At 39.6% G+C, this 24,855-nt stretch overlaps 1 protein-coding gene and 1 long non-coding RNA gene across 3 annotated transcripts in view; one reads left to right on the forward strand and one right to left on the reverse strand.

Annotated features, from left to right (window-relative positions):
- Positions 1–24,855, reverse strand: part of PIP5K1B (phosphatidylinositol-4-phosphate 5-kinase type 1 beta) — a 305,606-nt gene that overhangs the window by 29,738 nt on the left and 251,013 nt on the right. The gene's annotated exons all lie outside the window — the stretch shown is intronic.
- Positions 1,636–24,640, forward strand: LOC140713043 (uncharacterized). The gene is made up of 3 exons (XR_012094926.1): positions 1,636–1,944; positions 19,282–19,466; positions 21,543–24,640. It is a non-coding gene; the product is annotated as an uncharacterized lncRNA (long non-coding RNA).

A 24,855-nucleotide genomic window follows, 5' to 3' on the forward strand; every position in this document is an offset into this window, starting at 1 on the left:
CTGAGCTCCTGCCACCAGCAGCCTCGGAGGTGAGCAGAGGGCCCCCCCTCTCCCTTTGAGGGGAGTGAGTGTGTGTGTGTGTGTGTGTGTGTGTGTGTGTGGCTGGAGGGAGAAACCTTTTCAAAGAGGAACCCTCATCCAAGTTCAGGGACCTTTTTCACCACATATCTCCATGAGATTTATTTTTCTTTCCAATATCATACCCCAACATGTACACACACAAGCACACGTTTAAAGCTAGCAGGCATTGTTGACTGCGATGTTTATACTGTGATGACTGTATTACACACGTTATTTCATTTACTCATTAAAAATAACCCTGTTAGGTGAGGTCTCTGGCCATTTATTTTGTACATTTGAGTATTAAGACTATCTTGTCTGACCTCTGGTGGCATCTGGATTTGACGTAGGTCTGACTGGAGTAATAGGTCCCATACATATTGCTTTGAGCCATCCAATCACTGCAGAAAATTAGCCCTTTCCTGTGTTTCTAAGCTATCCCCAGCAACCAAGTTTCAATTATAAAAGAGAAAAAGAGATACAGAGATCCATTTCTCAATGACAAATCTATTTCCATAGACAAGTCTTGATTATTTGATTTCATCAAAGGAACAAGGAATAGATGTTAAAGTATAACAACAGAAACCTTCGACACCCCCACTCATACCACATGCAGAAATTAATTTGAGATGAATCACAGACAAAATGTGAAAGTTAAATCTAGAAAGCTTCCAGGAGAAAACAAAGGACAATGTTTTCATGCCCTTGGGGTCATGTCTAAGAAGGGCAGAAGGGAACTTGCTGGTGGGATGGGGGAATGTTCTTTATCTTGATCTGGGTGATGGTGACTTGGGTACATAATTTTCAAAATTTATGGAACTATAAAGATTTCTGCATTTTTACTATATATAAATTTTACTTTAATAATGAACTATCAGCATAATAAATAGTATCTGCTTTTCTCCCTACAAAACTACCAATCATCCATTCAAATGTATACTGAGTGCTGACTTCATTCCAAGTGCTGGGCTTAAACCAAAAAATAAGCAGACATGGTCAGAACACCAACTGAGGGAGCTTCCCAAAATGTTGGGGCAACAACCTAAGTGTGCCTTATTTGATGAATGGTTAAAGAAAACTGTGGTATACATATACAAAGGAATAGTATTCATCCTTAAAAAAGAAGGAAATTCTGCCACTTGGAACAACATGGATGAACCTGGAGGACATATGCTAAGTGAAATAAGCCAGACTCAAAAAGACAAACACTGCGCGAACTCATTTGTAAAATCTAAGAAAGCTGAACTCATAAAAGCAGAGACTAGAATGATAGTTACTGGTGGAAAGAAGAGGAAGTGAGGAGGTGTTAGCCAAAATGTATGCCAGATGAGGAAGTTCTGGAGATCTGAGGCACAGCATGATGACCATAGTTAATAATCATGTATTGTATACTTGAGATTTGCTAGGAGTGTTGATCTTAAGGCTTCTCACAACACAAAAAATATACTCACGTGAAGTGGCAGATATGTTAATTTTCTTGATGTGGTAATCATTTTACAATGTATCACCTTAAATATATACAATTTTCAGCTGGGTGCAATGGCCCACGCCTGTAATCATTCCCAAATTCTTAAATGTGACCCTATCTGGGAATGAGTTTGTCACAGACATAATTAGTTCAGATGAGGTCATACTGGAATAGGGTGTGTCCTACTTCAGTATGACTGGTGTTCTTATAAAAAGGGGAAATTTGGACATAGAGACACAGACACACAAGGAATGCTCCGTGGAAGACAAAGGCAGAGATATACAAGCCAAGGATTGTCAAAGATTGCCAGCACACCACCAGAAGCTAGCAGAGGGGCATGGAACAGATTCTTCTTTACAGCCTCAGAAGGAAAACCCTGTTGACACCTGGATCTTGAACTCCTGGCCTCCAGAATTGTGAGACAAATTTCTGTTGTTTAAGCCATCCAGTTCATGGTACTTTGTAAGGGCGGCTTAGCAAACTAATACTGGCGGTATAAATGCCTGAAGGACAAGCTGGCCTCGGCAAATAGGCTGACTCACTGACTTTCCCTCCATAATACCACTTTGGAAAAAAGAACTCACTGACATGCATTCATAAACAAACACCTTAACTTTTAGGAAGTTTATACTTTAGGCCACTGAAAAAAAGTACAATTCATATTTCTTGCTAAACACTACATTTTCTGTCTTTAAAAAGTAAGACCTGGCTGGGTGCAGTGGCTCATGCCTGTAATCCCAGCACTTTGGGAGGCTAAGGCAAATGGATTGTTTGAGTCTAGGAGTTTGAGACCAGCCTAGGCAACATGGAAAACCCTGTCTCTACATTAGCTGGGCACGCTGGCACGCACCTGTAGTCCCAGTCACTTGGAAGGCTGCGGTGGGAGGGCTGCTTGAGCTCACAAGGCTGAGGCTGCAGTGAGCTGTGATCACGCCACTGCACTCTAGCCTGGGTGACACAGCAAAACTGTCTCAAAACCAACCAACCTAACAAACAAAAACCCAGAACAAAAAGCAAGGCTCTTCTTCAGTAAAATCCAGCAAACGTTTTTTTTAAACCTTTTTTATTGACCAGGAATTGCTAGATAGCGTTTGTGCCTTAGCTTTCAGACTCTACTCAGGTTGTCACCATGTCAATGTGCTAAAAACACACGGTTAAAATGAGCACCCTCAGCATGTAAGTGGTATCCTTCAGTCAAAACCCACATTACTATTAGGTCTGCAGAAGCTGCTGGAAAAAATAATATGAAAACAGATTAGAAAAGCAGCTTCGCTCTCTCAGATGTACACTGTAATTATAACTGTTCAGAGCTATTGGAAAATCATAAACAGAATTGATTTTCTGTGCTTGCTAGCTTCAAAGAGGTGCAGAATGACAGGAAAGTTCTCTCATTTGTCGCTAGGCTGACACCAAACAAATTACGAGTTCTGATCTGACTAATCAGAAAATGTCACAGAAGCTACTGGTCTCTGTTATACAGGTCGACACCTGTCCTGAGTCACTAGGAACATAAGCAGTTTAGGGATAGACACACTTGCTCTGGTTTCTAAATCATGGTGCAGCTTTAGTAATCTCTGGCAGTGGTTCTTTTATATACTATAAAAGTTAACCTTGACCCTTTCTGTAAGTTAAGGATCAAGGCTAGGTGTGTTAGAATCTGACGTTAGTAACACTCCAATCACTTAAATAGTGGTTCTCAAGCTTTAATGTGCATTAGAATTGACAACAGAAAGCTGCATTTTAAACACCTTGTTTCGGAAGCAGGTGATTCTAGAGCCTATACTTTAAGAAATGCCGGCTTAGAGAAATGGTAAAGCAGTGAGATGTGCAGTCTAGAAACGGTGTGGTATGCTTCTAAGAATGACTGAGGACCAGAATGATCCATCTTAGCAAGAATGAAGATTAAGGCTGAGTGTGGCGGCTCACACCTGTAATCCCGGCACTTTGGGAGGCCGAGGTGGGAGGATTTCTTGAGTCCAGGAGTTTGAAACCGGCCTGGGCAACAGAGTGAAACCCCATTTCTACAAAAAATTAGCCAGGCATGGTGGCACGCACCTGTAGTTCCAGCTACTTGGGAAGCTGGGGTGGGAGGATCGCTTGAGCCCGGGAGGTGAAGGTTGCAGTGAGCCAAGATCATGCCACTGCGCTCCAGCCTGGGTGACAGTGCGAGACCCTGTCTCCCTGCCCCCGAAAAAAATGTTGAGTAAGATATAGGTCAAAGGGAACTGCTGAAGGCCCTGCCTGTGCCTCCTGGCTTGGTGCTAACTGCTCTAGTGCTGGTGTTTAGAGTCTGTAGCGGTTAGCATTCTGGCTCAGGAGGCTGGGGCCTGGCTGGTGTTCAGGAGCTCTGAATTCCACTTAGGTCAGATATGTAACCATTTACCATGTCACGCTGAATAAATCCTACCTTCTAGAAAGCACATATAAGTAAACTAATAAATAATTAGGCCTTTGGTTAAGAACCATGAACATGCTGCCCATTATTTTACACTGTTTATAGACCTGACTTCTTGTTATATATTAATGTGCTTAGCCATCTGTAAATACAAATATTAATGTTTACAAGCTGTCACTGAAACGATATACCTTTTCCCATGTTTTTGACCTACTCTTGAAAAGTCTAAATTATCCATTTTCAGAGTCCAATTTAAGCTTTAGTTATTTTGGATAATGCCTATCTTTCATAGGTATGTCTAAATCCTATTTACATAAAATTTCTTAATGGCTATTACTAAAAATGCTCTCAAAATATTTATCATTGATGTATCTACATATCTACAGCCTCTTCTTAGATTTTTTTTCTTGTTAATGTGTTTGTTTTACTTTATTTTATTTTTCTGAGATGGCGTCTCGCTCTGTCACCCAGGCTGGAGTGCAGTGGTGCGATCTCAGCTCACTGCAACAGATGAGGTGGTTGTATTACGTCTGAGCTGATGCAGGAGCAGGCACTGGAAGGCTTTAGTTCTTGCCTTGTGGTCTCCCCTTCTAACCAGCATTACTTAGCTGGGGCTTGCTTGGGCAGTCACTTTATCTTTCTGAGCTTGTTCTTATCCCTATCACAGTGATAAAAATCACTCTCCTTATTCACAACAGGGTTGATGTCAACAATAATATGTGCAAGTGTCTACCATCTGCTTGCCCTCAGAAGGCACCTATTAGATGTCCTTGCTCATGCTGGAGGTGCCTGAATTTACCCTCCTCATTGTCTCCTGGTCCCTGCAGCAGTTGGGAGAATTCAGTGAGGTTGATTGTTACAAAATTTGTCCCTTGTGTTCAATACATTTTAGTTGTTATTAGTATTATCGTTGAAGATAATTATATAAAGAAACACATATTATAGACTTGACTGGCTCAGAAGGAGTTGTGTACCAGTAAAGGTTTAACAACCAGCATTTGGAGGAAAAACCCATGTGCATATGTATGTACATAAGGTTTTTATTTTTTTATTTTTAGTTTTTGAGACAGAGTCTTGCTTGCTGTGTTGCCCAGGATGGAGTGCGGTGGTATGACCTTGGCTCAATACAACCTCTGCCTCCCAGGTTCAAGAGATTCTCCTGCCTTGGCCTCAAGTAACTGGGACTACACACATGCACCACCACAACTGGCTAATTTTTGTATTGTTCGTAGAGACGGGGTTTCACCACATTGGCCAGGCTGGTCTTGAACTCCTGACCTCAGGTAATCTACCCGCCTCGATCTCCCAAAGTGCCCGGACAACATAAGGTTTTTAAAATAAACTTTACTAATAAAGAATGTGGGCTGGACATAGTGGCTTAGGCCTGTATTCCCAGCCTTGGGAGGCTGAGACAGGCAGATCACTTGAGGCCAGGAGTTTGAGACCAGCCTGGCCAATATGGTGAAACCCCATCTCTACTAAAAATACAAAAATCAGCTGGGCATGGTGGTGCGTTCCTGTAGTCCCAGCTACTTGGGAGGCTGAGGCACAAGAATCGCTTGAACCCAGGAGGCAGAGGTCACAGTGAGTCGAGATCATGCCACTGCACTCCAGCCTGGGTGACAAGAGCGAAACTCCATCTCAAAAAAAAAAAAAAATGTGTAGAAAATTTAAAATAATAAAATACACAATAATTTTTGCCATAAGTTCCATATAACCAATTGATTGTCACAGAATGCTTTTCTAGATTTTTGCAGTTTCGTATCTTTAGTCAATCTATGACTGCAACTGGTGAATAATGAAGTTCCATTTCAACATGGTATTGGTTGATATTTTCCTTTATATTAATAGGACAAAAATAAAATAAAGACATCAGTCAGAAATTCATTCTTTCGTCAACGGTATGAGAGACATTTTTTGCTGAAGGGAAATATAATTTTCAAATACTAGATTATTTCCTCAAAGAAATAAGTATGCTTTTGTCAATGTCACAGCTATAGATACAAAGCATTTCTAAGTTTAGAAAACAGATAATCAACAAAACAATAAACCTAGGCTTAATTTATAACACTTTTCAACTGCTGTGAAATAAACATTTCTACGTTAATACATCAAGGTGATGCCACTGAACGCCAGGAGGCAATGCACAGTAGCCCACCATTAGATACTATATCCATGATGTAGATAAATATACACAAATTATCTCAAGAGCACAGATAATAGTAGGTAAGTAGTGGAATAATTAAGAAGAGATCAGTTTTGACTATTACCTTTTAAAAAATACAGTTCATTTAATTGTAAGTTTATATAATTTGATTGTTAATAATGGCTGTTCTTCATGGCATTGGTACCAAAACAGAGATATAGACCAATGGAACACAACAGAGGCCTCAGAAAGAACACCACACATCTAGAACCATCTGATCTTTGACAAACCTGACAAAAACAAACAATGGGGAAAGGATTCCTTATTTAACAAATGGTGTTGGGAAAACTGGCTAGCCATATGCAGAAAACTGAAACTGGACCCCTTCCTTATACCTTACACAAAAATTAACTCAAGATGGATTAAAGATTTAAACATAAGACCTAAAAAAATAAAAACCCTAGAAGAAAACCTAGGCAATACCATTCAGGACATAGGCATGGGCAAAGACTTCATGACTAAAACACCAAAAGCAATGGCAACAAAAGCCAAAATGGACAAATAGGATCTAATTAAACTAAATAGCTTCTGCACAGCAAAAGAAACTAACATCAGAGTGAACACGCAACCCACAGAATGGGAGAAAATTTTTGCAATCTATCTATCTGACAAAGGGCTAATATCCAGAATCTACAAGGAACTTAAACAAATTTACAAGAAAACAACAACCCCATCAAAAAGTGGGCAAAGGATATGAACAGACACTTTTCAAAAGAAGACATTTATGCCGCCAACAAACATATGAAGAAAAGCTCATCATCACTGGTCATTAGAGAAATGCAAATCAAAACCACAAATGTGGTACCATCTCATGCCCGTTAGAATGGCGATCATTAAAAAGTCAGGAAACAACAGATGCTGGAGAGGACGTGGAGAAATAGGAATGCTTTTACACTGTTAGTGGGAGTGTAAATTAGTTCATCCATTGTGGAAGAGAGAGTGGCAGTTCCTCAAGGATCTAGAACTAGAAATACTATTTGATCCAGCAATCCCGTTACTGGGTATATACCGTAAGGATTATAAATCATTCTACTATAAAGACACATGCACATGTATGTTTATTGCAGCACTATTTACAATAGCAAATAATTGGAACCAACCGAAATGTCCATCAATGATAGACTAGACAAAGAAAATGTGGCACATATACACCATGGAATACTATGTAGCCATAAAATAGGATGAGTTCATGTCCTTTGTAGGGACATGGATGAAGCTAGAAACCATCATTCTCAGCAAACTAACACAGGAAGAGAAAACCAAATAACGCATGTTCTCACTCATAAGTGGGAGTTGAATAATGAGAACATATGGGCACAGGGAGGGAAGCATCATACACTGGGGCCCGTCGGAGAGTCGGGGGCAAGGGGAGGGATAGCATTAGGAGAATTACCTAATGGAGATGACTGGTTGATGGGTGCAGCAAACCACCATGGCACACGTATACCTATGGAACAAATCTGCACATTCTGCACATGTATCCCATAAGTTAACGTATAATAAAATAAATAAATAAATAAATAAATAAACAAACAAAATAATGGCTGTTCTTAACAACTGGCTTGCAAAATCTGACTCTAGCAAGCCAGAAGCTGCGGGCTGTGGCATGCCACTGCATGAAGGCAAGAGGAAAACATTAGGAACCAATTTTTGCATAATATATTGAAGTTGCTGCTTCCATTGGAATCATTGTGGCTGCTGGTAACATGCTGGAGAGGTGGATATCAGTCAGGGAGCCACAGATCCTGGTGGGACCCCAGAAAAATCACAAGGTGTGCTCAAATCCATATGTTTATATGGAATTTCTTAACAGAGATTAAAAAACACAACTAAATGAACACGATTTTTAAAAGCAACAGCCCATTTTCTTCAATTCTAAAAATGGAAATCTGAAAAAGGGTACACACCATCACGTATGGAATACAATATATAGTGAGGGAATAAAGTTCACATTTAGATGAACAAAAGTTCCATCCATCTTGGTATTCCTGACCTACTTTGCCTTACCAACACTTTTCCTCATATTGCGGGAAAGATTATCTCAGATGACTGCATGCATATTGCTTGGGTAGGACAATTTCCTACTAATTGCCAGGAACAACCAAACCCCAGTGGTAATCATCAAAGCTTAGGCCAATCCTGTTACAAGTACACAATGAATACGAATCTAAAAGACTTGGCAAAGTGCCTGGTCTTGACAACATGTAATTAACCCCAGCTATAATTCTAGATGGCACAGAGTTTCAGTGAGAAACAATTTAAGGAAAAACACATGTTCCTTTAAACAATTTTAGATTTCATCAGTCAATGATTTTAGAAAGTTATCATCATCCTTTATAACATATAAGAACATGTCAATGGAAAAGCCATTGGATTCAGAGTTGAAGAACTAGATTCTGGTCTTGATTCAGCTACTACCTAGCTGTGTGATGTTAAGTAAGTAATGTCACTTCTATGCACCCTGGTTTTCCAGTTTCTAAAGTAAGGGTGTTGGGGTAAGTAAGGGCTATTTTTTAATGAAAAAATCAACCTCAACAACGAAAACAATTTCATGTTCTATGAATTAGAAATTCAACAAATACATCCTCATGTTACTCACTTGGACAACCATTACAGATTTTTTAAAGTCGCATTCTCTTTTGTTCTTCTGAACAAACACTGATTCCCCTTGTTTCCAAATGTATATTTGATCTTTTTTCAATGTTTATTATCAGTCTTCCCCACTGAAGTTTGTTTACTTATGAGAACAAGGCTCTCTTTCCCGTAGATCATAAAGCAATTCCTGGAAGGGCCTCGGGTGGGAGGATATGCTCAGGTACAGAAGATATCTCATAGTGCTGACCTATTAAGAAAATGGGTGATTCTAGACACTGGGCTGGTGAGCATTTTTCTTCTACCTTCTGGCAATTTCTTATAAATGGTAAAGTCTTGTTTTAAAAATCTGAGTCTGTGGTTTTTTTTTTCTTCCCCTAGTACTGTTCAATAAAAAATTCTACAGTTTCAAGTATACTGTGCCTGCGATCAAACGATGACACAATCAACACCCTGCTGGATTCTCACGCTGTAGTAGTGTCTGGGAGAGGGCAGAGGCTCCACAAATCATTGCCCAATGAATGGTGGAATCCTCTGAGCTGCTGTATTTCATATTCTTCCCTTGGCTTGGTAGTTTAGCTTTTTCTTCAGATTATGTGAACTAATTCTTATCTTCCTCATGATTTTCTTTGCTACTTCAGTTTCTCTTGCTTGTAAGCAGAGAACTCTAGATCTGATACCTATTATTTCCAAGGAGTTGTTACATAAGGACCCAGCCTCAAGGAGTTCTGTTTGTCTATAGCAATGCCCTTCACCTATTATTCTCACCCAAGGAAGGAAGCTCTAGAAAACTCCTCAGTTGGGGCAGCAAGGAACTGCAATCTGTTATGAGAGATCACTTATTAGATGGTGTAAAGGTCCTCACAAAAAAGTCCAGCTACAATATGTGGGGACGTAGTTTATTCCCACAATGCCCTTGATTCATTCATAGGTTGAAACAACTACCACGGGTCTCCAAAAATGGCACACATGCATGAAAAACTTTTTCCCAACCCCAAATTCTGGAAACTGGGACATTTGAACTATAAGATTCGAAACTGTACATATTCAGTCTTACATGGATTGGGATTCTATGGCAGGTGAAAATGTGATCTGCATAATAAATCAATCACAGTTAAATTCAGCTGCAAAAAGACCCAGGGTATTAATATTTGGCAGATTACTTATTCATCTCTGCACACAGCTGTATACCGAGTTTCCCATCATTTCAAGTAACGCCTCAAGAGACAGTTTAAGAACACAATCCCCCAACATTTACATTATAACCAAGTGTTACTATAATGCATGATTGTGGTATAGGTTTCTGTGATGTCATTTTGAGAGAGGAAGCACCCACGCCTTTTTGTTTAAAACTAACCTCCACACTATATCCAGATTTTGTTTATTTTCCTTAATGCCCTTTTTTTGTTCCAGAGTCCCACTCTGGATACCATGTGACATTTAGGTGTCACATCTCCTTGGGCTCTTATAGACTGTGATGGTTTCTTAGACTTCTTGTTTTTGATGACCTTGACAGTTCTGAAGAGTACTCATCAGGTATATTGCAGAATGTCCCACGGTTTGGGTTGCTTGATGTTTTTCTCATGATTAGACACAGTATTTGTAAGTTTTTGGAAGGAAGATGACAGAGGTAAAGTACCATATTAAGTCAAGGTTATGCACTATTAGCATGACTTATCCTTGATGATGTTTACCTTGATTACCTGGCTGAGGTAGTGTTTACCAGGCTTCTCTACTGCAAAGGTACCCCCACCTCCCTTTCCGGGCTGTACTTTTTGGAAGCAAGCCACTAAGTGTGGCCCACACTTAAAGGATGGGGTGCTATGTTCCACTTCCTTCAGGGTGGAGTAGCTATATACAGTATTTGGAGTTCTTCTGTATGGGAATTTTGTCTCTTCTCCTCCATTTATTTCTTTATTCAATCATATATTAATATTAGTATGGCCTCTTGGATATTTATTCTTTGGGTTATAACTCAAAACTGTGTTATTTTATTGCTCAAATTGTTCCAATTTTAGCCATTGAGAGCTCTTTCAGTCGGCCCCTGTACCCTCTGACATACCCCCATTGTTTTGCTTTTTGAATACAAATAGCTTTTTTCTTTCTTTCTTTTTTTTTTTTGAGATGGAGTCTCACTCTGTCACCCAGGCTGGAGTGCAGTGGTGCAATCTCAGCTCACTGCAACTTCCGCCTCCTGGGTTCAAGCGATTCTCCTGCCTCAGCCTCCTGAGTGGCTGGTATTACAGGTATGTGCCGCCACGCCTGGCGAATTTTTGTATTTTTAGCAGACACGGAGTTTCATCATGTTGGCCAGCCTGGTCCCGAACCCCTGACCTCAGGTGATCCACCTGCCTCGGTCTCCCAAAATGCTGGGATTACAGGTGTGAGCCGCTGCGCCCCGCTGCCTTTTTTTTAATAGATAAGGATAGATACTGTATTTTTGGATGGTTTGCGTATGGAAACACTGAGGAACTAGGCTGAACCTTCTCATCCTTAAACACAAAGCTCTTGTATCACTTTACAGTTAATTCAGAAGTTTAAGATTGACTTCATTTATTTCATTGTTCATTTGTGAGACAAAATCTGTACAACAGCTGTGTGTTGGGGTTCGGAATTGGCTTCGTTTCCTTAAGTCATTCCCAGCCTGTGATTGGTGCTGGAGTTCAGGTTGAAAGGCTTGGTCTTGCAGAACTAGACTACCCATCAGAAGTGGCAATGGTGAGTTAAACTCTACTAGAACGTTAGCCTTTCCAGGGATACCCTCTGCCCCCATCTTCACCTTAGACTTTCAAATTAAGTCACAGAACTAATTGAGTCATAGAATATGTATCTTACATATATTCTCTTCATTGTACTAGACAGTCATATGTATTTTCTTATCTCATCCTCACATCAATCTTGTGAAGTCGATATTATTTGTAGATGAGGTGATTAAGGTGCAGGGAGGTAAAGTAGTGTAGCTGGTCAACAGCGGCGTGGCATTCTAATTCAAAAGCCTCTATGCTAGGTTACCTGTCCAAGCGGAAAACCACGGCCATATAACCTTACAATTTCCTCAAAGGATGCACATCCTGCCAAGTGGTGGCAGCTTAAGGCTCAGGCCTACGTTTAAGGCCACAGGCCTACAGGTCTGGTTTCACTTTGCTCATAAGGGGAGAAGGTTTATACACATATAACAGACTTATTTTTCCTTCTATCAGGCTCTGTATTTATTGTGATCAATCAACCTCCTCTTGGGAGTTAAGAGAATTCCAGAATTGCAGCATTTACAAGGAAACCTACAGGCATTCTAGTTTAAAAAGTCCTGTGCTATTTCTCTCTCTTCTACAGCAGTCTTCCCAGATGGCTGCTCAGCTCCAGTGAGAGGTTTAGCATTTTCAGGATAGCCTATTTCTTCTTTAACCATACTATTAAACTCTTCCTTATATAGAACAATCCTTTCTTTGTAACTTCCACGCATGGGCTTTGATTCTGCTTTCTTGGGGAGAAGAACTCTCAGCCTGAGCTGACATGCCAGGCTCATCAGCTTCCTGCATGGGGAATCAGGTTAGCCTGGGTCGGATTCTGCTTATTTCGTGGCAGTCCCAGGAGAGCACCCTTCGCAGCAAGGCAACCACAGAAGTGAGATGCCAATTTATTCAAAGTTCAGCGTATTAATACATGCCCTGTTCTGAGAAAGCTAAGATCGGATGTTTACTCATGATGAATAAATATTAGCTCTTTACTTCCCTTAGGGCCTTTATTTCTCTTAATGGTATCATAATCATCCTTTTATAAACCCTTAAGAAACATTTCAGTCCACTGTGTTAGTATAATGTGCTCTAAGGGTGGGGGTGGAGCCAAATGAATTACTAAGTGTCTATCAGGTTCAAAGTTCAAAACAAACAAGTCAAGGAAATCTTGGACATGCCTGGATACAAAAGCAGTCTTAAAGAAGAGTGATGACTTACTGGCAAAAGAGAAGGAAGTTTAAAGACTGCCACTGGGGAAGAAAATGCTATTGATTTCATTTCCTTCTGATATGAAGAGCAGGTGCTCAGATGCACTGAATTGAAAAACAAGTGAGATGGGAGAAAATCAAGTAGCTTTACAAAATGTCAGGAGCTTAGAAATAGGAGCTATATATTTATTCAAGTTCTTTTTCTCTTGGGGATCAGATCTCAAGTTTTCATTTAATTTGGCTTGAAGAATTTGACCCATTGAAAGCTACTGTCAGAGCAGGAAGAAAGCGCCTGAAGTCACCACCACCAAATACTGACTGCCCATGGTTGAAGGAGCTATTGTCTAAAGTGTAATAGCTGTGTGATTTAACTCAGGATACACCTGAAATGTGGAATTTCAGGCAATGACTATATAATGAATGCCCCCACTACCATTGTAAAGGTCCCTGATCAGGGGAAGTGTTAGTCACTGTAATAGTTGAACCAAAGCAAATTATCATTGGCAGGGACATCAAACGTGTCTTCCTTCCACAGATAATTTCAGGCTGACTACAGGGTCATGTGATCTATGCAACTGCAAGGATTCCTGGGCTTAGAATGGTTCCTTTCTTAGGTTTTTTTTTTTTTTCTTTTCTGAGACAGTCTTGCTCTGTCACCCAGGATGGAGCACAATGGCGTAATCTCAGCTCACTGCAACCTCCGCCTCCTGGGTTCAAGTGATTCTCCTGCCTCAGCCTCCTGAGTAGCTGGGGTTACAGGCATGCGCCACCATGCCCAGCTAATGTTTGTATTTTTAGTAGAGATGGGGTTTCACCAGGTTGCCCAGGCTGGTCTTGAACTTTCGGACTCAAGAGATCTGTCTGCCTTGGCCTCCCAAAGTGCTGGTATTACAGGTGTGAGTCACCGTGCACAACTGCTTGCTTTGTTTAATGCTCTGATGTTCCCATCTTGAAACCGTTAATAATTTTTGCACACTGGTCCTCACAATTGTATTTGAGATCCTGCAAATGTAGCCAGTTCTGAATGGCTGTGATGCTTTGGAAAGGTCAAGTTATTATGAGTAATAATCTAAATCAAATATAAGTTTCTTTCATCAATACAATGAGATAAAGGTTCTTTTCAAAAGTAAAAGAAGGGTGCCATTTTAGGTTGAGAAAGAAACAGAATCATAAGGTTTTAGAGACTGGAGATCTTAAAAATCACGGTAAGTAACACACAGAATTTGGACCAAGGTTCTGTCATATTGAAATGTTTTAGTTGGAGAAGGAGACAATTTAGAATTGCCTTGAAGTTGTCAATATATATGACAATTGTGCTGTTAACCATGAATGGTTCTCTCTCTTATTTACCTGATAAACCTTTAAGAAATATGAAATGAATATCGGTGCAGCTCTAGGCACCAGAAATGAAAACAGGAATTAAGTCAGCTGCAAGATCAAGTATCATAAAGAATAGTAAGCTTGGCCACTGTCCCCCTGCCCATAGTTTTAATCCTCTGAGTTCCAAATGCAGTCTAGATGGACTGAATAAATCCCTTCAAATCAAAGAACCACGTAAGAAGAGTAGGTAAAGCAATTAGTAAACCTCTGATTTTTCTACAGCAAGTAACAACAAAAAAATCTATCTGTTCTCTATGAGGCAGTCAGAATCTGAGGACTTTAAATCATTTGCAAAGGGAAAGAAATGCTTCATGACTTGGCCAGAAGCTTACTTTACCTATTTATCTTAAAACAGCTAATCATAACTCTTACAATTTTGAATGCATTTAACCAGTTCTCTGAATTCAGAGAGGACAGATTTTTCTACTTGCATATGAAAAATAATATTTCTGCCTTTAGTAGGGGAGAAATGTGCTCAAATCTTTTGATTTTACAAAAAACAGGAGTATTCTGTCTAGAAGGAAATGTTTATTCTATGTCATTTTTTCCCCCAAATCAGTATTTTAAATTAAAAAAAGATCTTGATAATATATACTGTAATGACCTTGAATAATTGGAGAGAGCGAAATACGTATTTCTGTTCAGGTAAAAATGGTGTGAACACATGCTTCCCACTTTGCTTCTTTTCTAAAAAGTCATACAAATGAGGGAAAAGCCTAAAACACACCTGATTCACAAAACTCTCAAAAGACTTAAGAATTAGAAGCACCGGGAATCCATGAAATAGCATGTGTCAGGGTAAGAGGAGGCAGCTAAGTTAAGTATCTGTGGTTGAAAGTCTGGTTAAGCAGCAGGTAGGTCATCTCCCAGAACTTCTACCTACATGCAACTGCCTTTTCTCAACCCTATTTTAAGAATGGAGGTTTATTCTCTGGAGTGGGTGGAACAGAGGGTCTCCAGATTGGGGATCATTAGTCACAGCACAGGGATAAGGGACCAACTGAAAATAAGGAGATAAGGAGGCACTAGCCCGCCAGATTCAGAGACAGTCTCCTCCCCAACGTGGCTTCCATCAAGCTGACAGCCAGTCTTTATCCTCCAGGCTGGAAAGACTGGTAGAGCCTTTTCTGGGAATCTAATCAACCCAAGAAGAAAGACAAATACCAGGTTTCCCCAACTACACAGCCCAGCCAAATCGCCCTACGGTGAAACCCACAGATGACAAGCCCCAGCCATGCACTTTGAACTTCTAATCATTTTGTTAGTGCCCCACTTCTCGTTTGAAACAGTTTTATTGATATACCATACATATACCATACACTTAGTTGCTTTAAAGTATGTAATTCAATGGCTTTTGGTATATTCAGAGTTGTGCAACTATCACTATAACCAATTTTAGAATATTTTCATCACCCCGAGAAGAAAATTGTGCTCATTAATAGTTACTCCATTTTCCCCAAATCCCCAGCACTAGGTAACTGCTAACGTACTTTCTGTCTTGATAGATTTGTAGTGACACGCTTTTAAGTATGAACAGACAACCAAGGATTACAAGAAATCTCAGAAAAGCTACTATTGTAAAAGAGATCAAAAATACAGAAAAAAGCTAACTAGAATAACCTAAGATAATGCAGGGGTTAGAAAATGCCAAAAAACCCTTAGACCCCAACTAATATTTGTATCTTCAGATAAGTTACAGCAACTATGAAATAAAAGAATGGGATACTAAAGGAAGAGATTATCAGGACAAGAAAGAGGTCCTGGAAAGTAAAAATGTAACAGTAGAACTGATTGAATTAGAGGACTGTATGAAAATCTGAGGAAATCTCACAAACGATAGAGTAAAAAGACAAAGAGATGGGAGACAGAGAAAAAACAACAGAAACATAGAAGACTAGTCTAGCAGCTTCAATTTTCAAATGAGGAGATACACAGAGAAAAGAAAAAACAGAGGCAATGAAATCATCAAGAAAATTTCCTAGACCTAAGAAAAAAAGACCAAAAAGGAAAAAAGAAAAATTTCTAGACCTGAAAGACTTGAGTATGTAGATTGAAAAGGTCCACTGAATACAACACTTTACTACAGATGAAAATAAGACCAACTCCAAGACAATTAAGAAAAAGACATCTTTAAACTTTCAGAGATGGGGAGAGAATAGATAACGTGCAGATGACCAGGAAATGGATAAATTTGAACTTTCGAACAGCAACTTAGGGAGCCTGAAGACAATGGAATAATGCCTTTGAAAACCACTTCTGAAATAAAATTCTATACTCTGCTAAACTGTTACTTACGAGTGACGTTAGCATAAAGACATTTTCAGACATGCAAGAGCTCCAAAAACTAACTTCCCATGAGTCCTTTTCTCAAAAAGATACTGGGGGATGTGCTCTGTAGAAACAAAGGAATAAACCAAGAAGAGAAAAATATAAACACTCTGAAGCAGTGGAGTCAACTTCAGAGACAAAATGAATTCCCAGAACAAAGGTGAAAGAAGTTCCCAGGATAACATCTCTGCACCAAACTTAGCAGACTAGACAAGGTCAGAAGACTCTGGGCAGAGATTATTCAGTTGAGTAACTCTGCTGAAACATCCGATGCGTCCGAATCAATTAGACATTTTAAAGAGTTTGAGATTCAATGATTAATAAATATGTAGACAACTAAGTAAATGAAACAGAATGGAACATCATTTTGGGGAGAAGTATAAGGAAATATAATGAAACTTTACAACAGGGCACAGTTGCGAATATATTTATGATATAAGGTAAATTACCATCTAATAGAAGTTATGATGCAACTCTACTAGGAGAATAGAGAGGATGAAAAGGGTTAGTGTGAAAGTGGAGTGCTAAAAGGGAGCTATATCAACCTCTTCCAAAGTGAGAACAAAAACACTGGAAATGGCAACTCAAGTATTTTGTTTAGAGAAATAACTAAAAAAAAAATCAGATAAAAACGGTGACTGCCTTTGGTGAGGAGGAAATAGGGGCGGGGAATGGATGGAGGTTGGCAGTTTTAATAATGGTCCTGGAAGAACTATTTGACTTTCATAAAAATAAAACCTAGAAAAATATGAAGAGAAGTGTGAAGAGAATATAGTATTTCGTGCCATAGAAATTTGTATGATATAATGTAAAATGGCAGTCACACTAGGATTACAATCATATCATGAATTACACACATCTGAAATGGTCTGATGGGGTTTACAGAGGCATTAATGATTGTATTAAGGTAGTGAAATTAAGAATAACCACTGTCTTTTCCAAATTTCCTATATCATAAAGTTCCTATATAATTTTCATAATCAGAAAATGAATTCACAAAGCAGAAAAAGTTTATTCCTAATTATAGACTGGAACTTGGTTCACAATTATCATATCTATGATTTTTCAAGTTATTAAGGAAAGCTCCTGAATAGCTGGTGGTTTCTTTCTTTCTTATTCTTTCTTTCCTACAAGTCAGTGTTGGGAGTACTATGAATCAACAATTCTAAAAATTATAAGTTGATCAAAGGTGACGATTACACTTAGTTTCTCCTCTCAGTGTTTGACATAATATTTGCAACACCATAAAAATACTTTTCTCTGTCCCCAATTCTGAGGAAATGTGGAAAACAATTTTTCTAAATATCCAAGGTTAATACTGCTTGAACCAGAAAAAGTTAACCTTTTAAAATTTGTGGTGTGAGACGTCTGCATTATGATAACTTTCCAGCACTGTGGCCTGATTCGAGGCATCTTACGCAATATTCCAAAGAGCCCACCTAATTTAAAAAATAATTAAAAATATCAATGTCTAAGTATGTGATTGAATAGGAGGAAAACAAAGCAAAAAATTATATCTAGTTTACAACTTAGAGCTACAAAATCATGAATGTTGCTTGGTTGTCTCAATAAAAATGAATCCTGAGAAAAATTCCTCCGAGATTTGCACAAACTGTTCTTTTGTCTGTAGGATGCTCTCTTTCAAATCCATTTCCAGAATAGGCTTTTAGTTTGAGGGGTAAATGATCCGGTGGGTGGTATTTTAGTTTAAAGAGTCTAAACAATTACTTAAGAAGCAGAAAAATACGTTTCATTAAAAAACATCATTCTGGCTTTTTCCTTACAGTCTGTGTTTGGCACAATCACTGGTGCCTACACAAAAGCCACAGTGTCCTGTCTTTGCTAACAGAACCCCAGGTTTAGAGTTTAGGTAGTAGGTGGAGATCTGTAGTGATGGGGTTCAGGATATTCTACCCATTATATGGCAACTCAGCATTTGAGAAAACAGCTCCTTGGCCAGTTGTGATGGCTCATGCCTGTAATCCCAGCACTTTGGGAGGCCAAGGCGGGTGGATTGCTTGAACTCACGAGTTCAAGACCAGCCTGGACAACATGGTGAGATCCAGTCTCTACAAAAATACAAAAATTAGCCAGGCATGGTGGTGCATGCCTGTAGTCCCAAATACTCAGGAGGCTGAGGTGGGAGAATCGCTTGAGCCGCGAGGCAGAGGATGCAGTGAGCTGAGATTGCACCACTGCACTCCAGCCTGGGCAACAGAGCCAGACCTTGTCTTAAAAAAAAAAAAAAGAAAAAAGAAAACAGGTAATAAACCTAGGAAGGTCACTCTCTGACCTTCTCTCACCCTTCTTGCCTGAAGCAGGCAATAAAAGAATCTTCTGGCCTGTAGTAGGCTGTAAGACCCCACTTGAGAGGTGCCCTCCCTATACCTGGAGGAAGGAAATATACTATCTCTGAAGACACAGGGACACGGTGACCAATCTGAACAAAGAAGTCTTGCTAAGTTTCACCCAGTCTTTTACCATTAGATCATACCCCCTTTGGTCAATCATACTTTCCACTTCTTCATCAACTCTAGCATAAAAATACACAGGTTTGCCTGTTTTTTTGGGTCTTCATTTCTGAAAGCTCCTCTGTCGTATTAAAACATTAAATACATTTGTATGCCTTTCTCTTGTTAATATGTCTTCTGTTATAGGGGTTATAGGCATGAACCTAGTGATGGGTAAAGAAAAGACATCTTTCTCTCCCCTATAGTAGTCTCAGGGGAGGTAGCCCTCTTCCCAGGCTCCTTTGCAGCTAGAGGTAGTCGTGCAATCCACTTCTGGCCATAAGCTGCTAAGAGGATGCTGCTGGGGGCACAACTGGGCAACCTCCCCCATAAAAAGCCTTGCAATGAGGAATTTCTCCCTCCCCACCTTTTTTCTTTGCTTTTTCTATTTCCTTCCTGCAGAAGTCCCTGGAGACAGGATGTGATATCTGAAGCTATGGCAGCCATCTTGTAACTATGGGGCCACAAACAAGAAAGGCAAAAACCAGAGTGAAGCATGACAGAGCAGAAAGATGGAAAGAGCCTGGATACTTAAGAGTGTCACTGTGCAGCTGTACCCACCCTAGACTGCATACACCTAACTTTAAGTAAATGACAAACGTCCTTTATTCTATCTCAAGTCAGTGCTTCTCCATCTTTTTTGTGTCATGACATTCACAGTGGGTGGTAATATTTGTACCACCCTCTGGGGAGCACAGAGGAGACTGCTGGCACCTGAGGTGAACTATGCTGGGGGCTTCAGATGCCCCAAAACTCCTCCCTACCTTGAAGCCTGAGCGGATACATATCTCTGCACATCTCTTTGTGGCTCATCGATGGGCCTCACCATACAGGTTGAAAAGTTCTAGTTTAAGCCATGCTTACCTGTGACTTGACTGAATGCACTTCTAAGTAAAACTTGGACTCAATGCTGCTTGTCAATGGAAAGTGATGAGATATATAAGATATCATACATTCTGTAGCAACATATGAATATGCAAAAAATATTGATCTTAGCCCAAATCACATCATATGATTCTACTGACAGAACTATTTGCTATTTAACTTGTGTTCTTTCTTGTCATTAATGGTGCCACTTCCTGATTAACTACAGGTACATTTCATGAGATCCAAAAGTAGAAATTTTTCTTTCTTTGTTTTGAGACAGAGTCTCACGCAGTTGCCCAGGCTGGAGTGCAGTGGCATGATTTTGGCTCATGCAACCTCCGCCTCCTAGGTTCAAGTGATTCTCTTGCCTCAGCCTCCTGAGTAGCTGGGACTACAGGCACGCGCCACCATGCCCAGCCAATTTTTGTATTTTTCTAGAGATGGGGTTTTGCCATGTTGACTAGACTGGTCTTGAGCTCCTGGGCTCAAGTGATCCTCCTGCCTCGGCCTCCCAAAGTGCTGGGATTACAGGCATGAGCCCCCTTGCCCAGCCTATAGGAATGTTTCAAATGATGCATTTGAGAATACATTCATAATGGTTGAAGAATTACAGATTTTAGGGAAAAAAGTTTCATTTCATCTAGAAGTTCATCTTATGGGTCAAGTTATTATGTTTTCTATATGGTCTTAGGTTTGGGTACACAATGCCCTTGTCAATAATCGATTTTTCTATGAGCCTGACATTTATGTTTCTAAGCAAGTCCCTTTTGTCAGCTCCACCAGTGCTTACCGTAGAGGGTTGATGGGTGCAATAAATAAAATAATATCTGTAAAGCTCTTGGCTGACTACATTGCATACAGTACACATCAAAGACATAGTTCTTAGGATTATTATAAACAAAAATGTAAAAAGAATGTGCATGAATTAATGGTAGTCATAACTCATTGGATAAAAAATATCTTCCATATGGATATAGTAAAATACTACATAAACATTACTATAAAAGTGCTATAAAAATATGAAGCTCTCACCACTCCCCAGAACTCATGTAATTATTTTAACCCGAGGCCAGCTCTCAGGTGACCCACCTTCCTGTTTTGGCAAAGAAGTACCATGCTCTGGTTACATCTGAGAGCTGTGTATTCTTAAACAAAAATATCCAGTTCCCCACTTTTCCAGAGATCACACTGAGAGGGCTTTACGTGGGAGTCCCTTGTTTATTAAGAACTGTTTCTATGTCACGGGAGGCCAGGAAATGAATTTTAAATCTGTCTTAACCACAGAATGACACATAGGACAAACGACAAGAGCAAATTGGGGAGCTCTGCTCTCTCTCACAGTGCCTGGGCTGATGAGTTCAACACATCTGTTTGCATTTGAAAAGTTAGATGTATTAATTATTGTTACAAACACAAATAAAAGTGATCAATGTAAATCTTCCTGGAATTAAACCCTTTATGAAGCGACACTGTCACTTGTGGAATCCCTTCTTGGTTCAGCCAAGCATGAGCATCTTGAATGTTGAATGTGGATAATTACAAAACATTTTCTGGGCACTTATGCCAAGGACAATGAGCAATATGATCAGGGATGTGCAGTTTTCACTCTGTAACACTCTTCCTTTACTGCAGGCATCATACACAGCTCCAGGCAAGTCATTTTTCCTAACTCTGTCTGCCTAACTCACTTTGTGTAGATTTTTCATTGAATACCATTTGCTTTCTATTGTGACTATTTATACAAATATTATAGGCTCTCAAGGGCAAAGATTTTCTGTCTTTTCTATCCTTTCTAGCATCTTGTTTGGACTTGTTTGTGAGCACCAAGGAGACACCTCTGGGGACTTACAGATATACTTGGACAGCACTTGACCGTGGGCAGATGGGGCAAGAGCCAGTGAAATTTGGGTATGTGACTGCAACCCTGTTTGTTCCCACATGTAGAGGAGATCTGGTGCAACCCCAGTTACCTGGAGCAGTATAACAGCACAGTCACTGCTGTCGTATCAACATTTTTCGCTAGTCCTCTCTTACGTAGGGCTTGTCTATGGGGCATGTTGGCATTGGGAAGTTCTCATTTTCTGATTTACTGTCTCATGATGAGATACCAATCAAAGTTAAGATACAAAGAACTCTTTAAAAAATAGCCTTTTCAACTCATCCACACCCAATCGGAAATATACTGATTATGGATTAACTCATTATTAATGATTTTGTCTATTTTGAAAAAGCCTGCCCTGAACAAGGAGTCAGGAATTGTAGGTCTTAGCTCCACTTTTGCAATTAAGCTATGCTACAAACCTTAAAATCTTTCCTGAGCAGTTCTCTGGGCCTCTCTTGATCTGTAGACGAAGAAGCAGAGGCAGATGAAACACATCCATCTAATTTTGCTGGCACACTCAACCCTCTACAATTACAATAAAGGGTTAAAAAAGGACATAAACCTATAAAGAGGGGAGAAGATTGGAAGAAGCTAAGAGAGAAAAAATTGAGGAGTCTGAAAGGCATATGAACAATTTAGCAAACTCGAGAGGAAAATCCTGAGCTACCACTGGGAAAAGCAAAGAAATATATAGCCAGGCAAAAACCTTTCCCCATTCCAACAGAAGACTAGAGGATTTGATTTTTTTCTCTCCCTGTGGAAGACACAGAACAGGATATGTGGACCCAGGGACACCAGAAGCAATTGAGGTAAAAGAAAGAGAGGAAGTGAATATGTATACTAGATGTGAAGACACCTGTTCCTGCCAGACGTCCCAGAAGGCTGACAGCCAGGCCTTTCTCCACCAAGCAAGAAACTGGAAGCATCTCCTATAGGGAGCCTGATGAGCTCAATACCTTGCTGGTCAACAAACTCTTCTCAGGTGCTTAAGTTTCCAGTCAGGGATTTTTTTTTTTTTCTTGCTCTGTTGTCCAGGCTGGAGTACAGTGGTGCAATAACAGCTTACCACAGCCTCAACCACCCAGGCTCGAGCCATCCTCCCATCTGAGCCTCTGAGTAGCTGGGACTACAGGTGTGTCACTGCACTTGGCTAATTTTAATTTTTTTGTAGGGATAGGGTCTCACTATATTGCCCAGGCTGGTCTCAAACTCCTGGGCTCAAGCAATCCTCCTACCTCAGCCTCCCAATGTGCTGGAATTACAGGTGTGAACCACCACACCTGGCCTCTAATCAGCTTTTTAGTCTCCCACTCAAACCTTAGTTGAGCAGACAAATGAAGATTTCCAAAAATCTGAAGAAAACCTCCAGCATAGAACATGTAGATGGAAACAAAGAGAAAAAGGCAGCCTGGATGAAAACTGAGACTAAAAAGAGAGAAGAAACAAAAATCAGAGCAAAACAACAAACATAATCCTAATATCTTCAGGAAAAAAGAGAAATTACAATCATGAAAAAAGGAAAGATTGCTAAAAATAAAATCTCAGTGAACAAAAAAAGAATTCTTATAAAACATGGTAACGGAAATTAAAAACTCAGTGGAAGGATTAGGAGATGAAGTTGAGGAAATCTCTCAGAAACTAAGACAAAAACATAAATAGATGGTACTGAAGACAGAAAAGTAGAGAAAACTGGAGGACAAATCCAGGGTATTCTATATGCATAAAAGGAATTACCAAAAGGAAAAAGAAAATAGAGAGGAGGAAATAAGAAAATAGTTAAGAAAATTTCCCTAAACTCAAAACATGAGTTTTCAGGTTGAAAAGGCCCCCTGAGTGCTTAGCATGCTGGCTGAAAATAGACCTGCACCAAGGTCTAGCATCATGAAATACTGAGACACTGGGAGAAAATCGAAGAGTTTATGGGTTTCTGCAATAATAATAACAATACAAAGAAAGAAACAAAGAGAGAGAGAGAGAGAGAAAGAAAGAAAGAAAGAAAGAAAGAAAGAAAGAAAGAAAGAAAGAAAGAAAGAGAAAGAAAGAGAAAGAAAGAAAGAAAGAAAGAAAGAAAGAAAGAAAGAAAGAAAGAAAGAAAGAAAGAAAGAAAGAAAGAAAGAAAGGAAGGAAAAGAGAAAGCAAGCAAGCCATTTACAGAAGATCAGCAATCAGAACAGCACTGGATTTCTCAATGGTAACTGGAAACTAGAAGACAATGGAGCCAAGCCTTCACCATGTTGAGGAAAAAAACCCCAAAAGATTTGCAATCTAGAATTCTATACCAGTGAATCAGTCGATCAAGTGTTAGGGTTAGAATAAAGACTTAGACATGCAAGATCTCAAATATTTTGACTGCAATGAATATTTTTCATACTGGAGGATGCTGTAGATTCTTTGGAAAGTGTTCCACCAAAATGAGGGAGTAAACCAAGAAAGAGGAAGAAGCAAAGAGGAAGATGTAGGAGATGACAAACAAAGGAACTGATACAGACAAGAGGTGACTAGAATCCCCAGAATGATGGAGAAGAGAGGCCCCACGGTAACATTTGTACATCAGGTCCTAGAGGCAACCAGTTCAGTCCAGGCTGATCAGAAGCGACTGGCAGAAACTTCTGCAAGACAATAAAATGAACAGAACCTCATGCACTTAACTTGTTTGAGAAGCAATGAAGACACTGGTGGAAAGCTTAGGGTTCCATTAAGGAAAAATACACAGAAAACTAAGCAAACCGAAGAACAAGGCAGTTATTTATTACAAGAAAAACAAAACGTCACACAGGAAAGGAAACTCAAACATACTATATGACACTATTCACACAACCATAATAAAACATTCAATATCGATCGGACTACAGTCAAGATGTAACTACACAGGGAAACTGGAAGGGTGTAGGAGGAGGGGGTAGGAACAGTACATATATGTGGTATGTGTGGGGTGGAGAAAAGACAGCTAAATCTTCGTCTTCTATAGTGGACAGTTATTAGCTAATGCCTATACCCAATAGATCAAGCAATAACAATATAAGCATGTTATTTAGAAAAACTGAATTAATTGCCAGTGGAATCAGCTCAAAGAATTGAAGGTGACTGCACATGGAGACAGTAAACCGTAGGGAGAGGAGGACTATGACTTGCTCTTTTTCTTAACACATGTTACATGACTATTAAACTCTGGGCATAGAATTTTGATACAAAAATAATTTATAAATTTTAAAATCAATCAATACATT

Source organism: Chlorocebus sabaeus, chromosome 12 (genome assembly GCF_047675955.1).
Source record: "Chlorocebus sabaeus isolate Y175 chromosome 12, mChlSab1.0.hap1, whole genome shotgun sequence".
Taxonomy (NCBI): Eukaryota; Metazoa; Chordata; class Mammalia; order Primates; family Cercopithecidae; genus Chlorocebus; species Chlorocebus sabaeus.